General features: G+C 33.8%; 1 long non-coding RNA gene across 1 annotated transcript in view; it reads right to left on the bottom strand.

The window, feature by feature from the left end:
• Positions 1-282: 282 nt before the first annotated feature.
• The window catches only part of LOC148823399 (uncharacterized), a 28617-nt gene continuing 22899 nt past the window's right edge, over positions 283-6000 (bottom strand). Inside the window, exon 4 of the long non-coding RNA XR_016093749.1 lies at positions 283-5644. This is a non-coding gene — a long non-coding RNA (uncharacterized LOC148823399). The remainder of the gene's footprint in view (positions 5645-6000) is intronic.

The following is a 6000-nucleotide window of genomic DNA, read 5'->3' as shown; positions in this document are numbered from 1 at the left end:
ACTGGAAGGAACAGGAGAATCCATCACTTCAAACATCAAACCTGCTTCTCTTAATGAGTGATATTCTGTGTAGCCAGTCACTTGTGTTTTGGTGGATAGATGTTCTTTCCATGTGTTTTACCTCAAAATTCTGTAATTGTTCCAAAAGAAACTGGTGCAGAAAACAAACTCAGAATCATATTTTGATACTGTACGTGGAAAGAAAATATTTAGGAAATATGGTATTCCAATGACAAACACAACAAGAATTAGTTAGAAAACATGGTTGATTTTTATTATTAATGAGAATAATATGTATTAATCATTAATAAGTATTGTTTATTCAATTATTTTACAACATACACAAAATCTCTTCCAACATTTTTTTAGATCAACAACTAAATTTTTAAAAAAACCTTTATGATGAGTTGGCCTAATTATCACTTGTGTGATCACTGGCCTTGTGATTGTACAGTAAGCTCTAATGGTGTTGCCTTTTTTGAAAATAACACTTCTTTTAACAATCTTGTTAATACTGTTCTTTGGAAATAAAAAGCTACTGCTTGATGTTGAAAGTACCAGTAGACCTTTAACACATTTCTTCCATGTGTGGTATATTTTTATTGTGCTGTTTTTCAGCAATTCCATGTTTCCTAGGCAGACATGCCATGAAAACCTGAAGCTTAGATTCATGTTACATTGAACACATTGTTTTGCTTCAATTAATTAACCTGTATCAAGGTCTACAGTGTGCATGTGAGGCACTGTAGTAATGCATCATGTATTTTTTAGAATTCCAACCATAAAGGAAGTACAGTACAATATGTCTCATGCTGTTAAACCTGCATGACTTTTGTTATAGTGAGAGAACAAGAACAAAAAATAGCATTATTATTGAAAAGAAAGAAAATTGACTATATAGAGCTTAGAATGATCAAGATAATCTGAAACAATTACATGATTATGATTAGTTCTTAACATGGCAGTCATCAATTATCTAAAAGCTCTTTTTTCCTGGTAGAGAAAAGCTTGGACTACACTCTGGATGGAACACTTGTCCACACACCTACACACTAATAGATGTAACAGTAAATGTAGAGACATTTGAAAAGGGCAGTATGTCCATGTGAGGTGGGAGAAACCTGTAGCACCTGACACAAATCCACATAAACATGAAGGAAACATGCAATCTCCACACGGAAGTCACCCCAGTCCAAAGTTAAACCCAGAACCCAAGAGCTGACATGCCCTTAACTGCGGTTATTGTACTGTTTACAATAGAAAATTATATTAAAAAAACTCTAGCAGTTCTTTTAGTTCTTTAAATTTTCTTGAAACGAGAAAATCAGATGCAGTCTTTAAAGTGAATATCTTTGAAATTCTACACTTATTAAATGGCCCCAGGATCCACTGTAAGTAAATTTCCCAATTGTGTTGTGTTGTTTGTGTGCAAAAATGCAATAGAATACTGAATTACATGTTTGTAGTAGGACATTTTAGAGCAGATGGTTTGAATAAAAAACATGTAACCCTTTTGATAGCACTTCCTTTTCGACTGAATTGTATTCTCATTTAGACTGAAGTAAATAAAAAAATGGCTGCAGATGAACTTTTCAACATAACAGAAACACTTTCTCAAGTAGAACAAATCATCCACAGTCCCATTGTGTCAATATCGTTTTAGCAGGGGAATTTTCTAAACTCCAAACAATTCTGAAAGTAATTTTGAAAGTTCAAAGATATCAGTCAAGCCAATACGGTATAAGTGTGGAAAACAAAATTAATGTTTTTCACTCAAACATCTTCTGGGGATTTAAAATTGATTCATTATAAAAATTAAGCAAATTTGGTCCCACAACTCAATGCTTTTAAAGTGGTCTGGACTGCTATACATCCACAAAGCTCTACATTCCAGCTATGATAAAGCTGATAAAACATCCCCACAGGCAATAACATTTAGACAGAGGCTGAGCAGAGAAAACCTCCTTACTGCCTTTTGCCAACAAGCTGCAAAACCACCTCCTCCAGTAGGACCTGATGCACATCAGGACCAGCAGTCTAAATGCCTAATGCCACACATGCTGTTTGGAAAAAAAACTGTTTTAATTTCCTGCGAGGAGGGCAGCCAACTCCAATAATGAAACTGCTCACTTCTTTTTAAGCACACATGAAATGGGGAAAAAATAACTTCTGACAACGTTTTTTCTGAGATATAGAAGTACACTATTTTTGGCTTGTCAAAAGCACCCCGATATTCTCTTTAAGATGTTTACAGTTGAATTGCGCAGTGTCTATAATTCGGATTTCTCTAAAAATAGCAATACAATAAGTTACTATTAGTCAAAATGTATGAATTTTATGTTTATGTCTATGAATAATATTTTGGCATTTAAATTCTACTTTAAGCACATCATAAAGCTATTTAAAAATGAATGGACATAAATGATCTTTCCCCAGAAATGAATAGGAATTTTAAAGCCTCTGGTGTTAGGCGTAAACAAAACAGTAGATAGTAGTTTACATATTAACATTTCACGCAAACCCTTTACATAAACCTTTGGTAATATGGCAAGTCTGGTAATCAGGTGAATCATTAAAATATGTATAATTAAGTTCCTTACATAGTGAGGCAGTCTGAAATTACATGAAGGAAAACATTTTAATAAAGAAAATTCTATACTGAAGTGCTTGTGGACTAACTTTGCTGTAGTGTTTAAACTGCATCATAGAAGAGCATTATTAGGTAGTGTGATTGTAAGTATACTAATATATACAGTATACTAGTACATGTTTGATTTCTTTAATGTTCAGAGCTCTTTTCTAAAGCCAAAGGTTTGTACAAACATGCCATTTGTGATGGAAAAAAGATGTCTTTATGTAAGGGTGTGTTTCATAATGACATGCTCTTATGAAATTACTGGGGACTCCCCTCACATGTGGTTGAAGATTTTGGCAATACTGAAAATTGCTTGACGTGATCAGTCACATTAACCGATTACTAAAACTAACTGTAACAATTTATATATAGCAAAGAAAGACGAACAAGAGCTCTGCTTACTCATAAGTGACTCTTTGCTGCCAGTTTGAAAGAGTGAAGCACTTTGGAAATCTGTAACCCAATAAGGTGTTTCAGGACCAAATTTTACATACTTGTGAAATTAACCTTCAAAATGGACTACAGGGACAACAAAATAAAATATTCCCATCCTTGAACAGCGCTGATTCATTATTACATATGTATTTGTAGTCTGCATGCGCTATGCCAATTCACTTGTGTGTTCTTAACACATGTTTCAATTTGTTTATTACTGTAATATCATTTTATATATGAAAAACACACAAAAAGAAATCAAATGTATCTACCTTGGGTCATGCATCTGAACAAGAATATGTCGGACCGTCTTTCTAACTTCATACCTGCTGTTTACAAATGGACCGACTGTTAAAATTCCCAATATTTTTTTTTACTTTAGTATAAAAAGTCACTTGAGATCGTGTCAACAACTGTATTTGTCAACAACATGATATTTTCTGATTAACCTAATAATGTGTACGATACAAATGTAAACTTATAACCGTGAAAGAGCATCCAGAAAATAAATATCTGACAATGTAAATGAAGTTCTGGACCATTAAGTGTTGAAAAGATGTTTCCGGGAGGCAATGGTTTGGAAAAACTCTGCTCCCATAATCTGCTGAAAGGACAAATGACAGAAGCAGTGTTCCACCAACATTCCACTTCAGTACTTAAATCACCCTTCAGACACTCCAGCATCCTGAATGACGCATAGAGTAGACTAAGCAGTAAAAGACACCAAGACGCCTTTGTCCTCTGGGATTTATCTTGATTTTGGGATCCATGTATTAAGAGGCAGAACTCCGGTTCCTGCTGAACTGAGCCAGTGCTCAATAAATCAACTGTAATCAGCTCAGTAGGCACTGGAGATTGAGCCCAATTGCTTGCTTCCTCTGGCCTGGTACTGAGAAATGGTATCTAGCAGGAATGAAACCACTTTCAGTGATTGATACCTCCAGCATTTTCATTCTGTAGACAGTGATATTTTGAATGGGAGACTGCAATCTCACACTTTTAGGGATTTATGAAAAGACTAGTTACTGTTTTTAAATTCTCCTGTTAAACTAATAATGTAACTGTGTGCAAGTAAAAAAAAAAACTTTAAACAACGTAAAACATGAAGAGTGCAAATACTGAATAAAGAAGCAAAATATACATTGATCCAATGCACCTGTCAGGATCCTTTGAGTTAGAATGGTTTTACTGTTTGCCTCTAGGAAGGTTAAAAAGGAACATTTATCAAAGCAAGTGGCAGTTTAATCTTTCTGCAAGCACAAAGGGAATGTAGCATATTGTTCATATCAATTCTAATATATTTTGATTGTTCTTGCTCAGGGCAGAAGTGTACGTTGAAGCAGATAATGCTGTACACAAAAAAAGTGCACTAAAGCTGTCTATTGTGCTTGGTATTTGCAGACTGCAGTAAATAAGAAGGCAGTGAAAGGGTTCTAATACACTCCAAGTGTCAATTCATATGAACAATAAGGCCAATGCTGGAAGCTTTCAGTACTTTGACAAATAATGTTGACATTGTACAGCCCCGACACAGAAAAGAGTTATTAATGAGCGATAAAACAGTGCACTGATAGGAAGTATCATGGGCTGAGAGAACCCCATTATCTGTTAACAACACCACTCCTCACTTCCTATACAAATAGTAATTATTTTTTAAAAAGAAAAATGGGACGTCTCTTACAAATGACATATAAGTAGCATACAAGGTTACTGGAAGTGTCAGGATAATCTGCCGTCACTGGGAATCATGCTTTTAACCATTAAAATATAGTTTTTGTAGCAGTAATTTGAATTAAGAGTGTTGAAAACGTATTAACTATTACAGCATTGCCATTACGTTAACCTACCAATTACCTAATGAGTGCCATCTAATTAGCATTTTTTTTTTAAATTATCCAAACTATACTACTATCACTTTAATGTTTAAATGAAGGATATGTTATGTACTGTGAATATAAAACCAGTTATACATAAATGTGGTTTAATTATAATGTGAGTGTCCTGGATTCTGATTTTATACCTAATGATGATACAGCTGATAATGCAGCAATAATATGATTTTTGTACATGCAATGATTTTATTCACGTAAAAAAATAACTTGCTGCAATATGTATTTTCTGATACAGTATTTTGATCTGCACCATCTTAGTTCTCAGCATGTGAAGAGATATAAAATAAATAAAGTGAAAAATAATTCACCAGTTCTGCCATTTCTCTTTACATTTTTCATTTATTAAATTCATGAATCGAATCCACTTGAAATTAGAAAAGTGCTCTTTTTTAACAAATTACACAACTGTATGTCTTTAAATGTTTGCACTTTAATTTTTAAATGTATTTCTTCTAATAGCCTTTGCTATGTCTATCCATGTATTGAATAGTCAGAATTATAAAGTCTGCCTCCTTCATTGCATTTACTAAGTTTTAAAGTGCTCATCTGCTAAACAACATACATCACCTGAATGGGTTTTGACTGATGGAAGATGGGTCATCTGAAACCATCACTCACTGAGTAATGGAGGCAGACGTCAGTGTATTTAAAGGTCTTTGTTCCATTGTCTCATCAAGGGAATCTGCAATTCAGAGAAGAGGAAGGGAAATTTGTGACATGACTAAGTACTTACTTAATAAAATGAACCAGTCTTGTAACACGGAAACAAACATCTGCTTTTGTTCACCCTTAAAAAAATACAGCATGTCTAACCAATAATGTGTATATATAAAAGGAAAGAATGGATATTGTGTGAAAATATAAAATAAAACCAGCCTTTACTAGTAAAGTGGAAAGCACACCTTTGCATTTACAACGGGAAGCTGAAAACGATAAAAAGACATTAATTAATCCTTTACTTCACGCAAAGTTATTCTGATTGCTGTAACATAATTCAAGATTACTCAAATCAAATTGATAAATAAACATTTGTGAACT

The sequence above is a fragment of the Atractosteus spatula genome, chromosome 11 (assembly GCF_055471065.1).
Source record: "Atractosteus spatula isolate fAtrSpa1 chromosome 11, fAtrSpa1.hap1, whole genome shotgun sequence".
NCBI lineage: Eukaryota > Metazoa > Chordata > Actinopteri > Semionotiformes > Lepisosteidae > Atractosteus > Atractosteus spatula.
The sequence above is the reverse complement of the archived record's forward strand: the minus strand, read 5'-3'. Positions and strand labels throughout refer to the sequence as shown.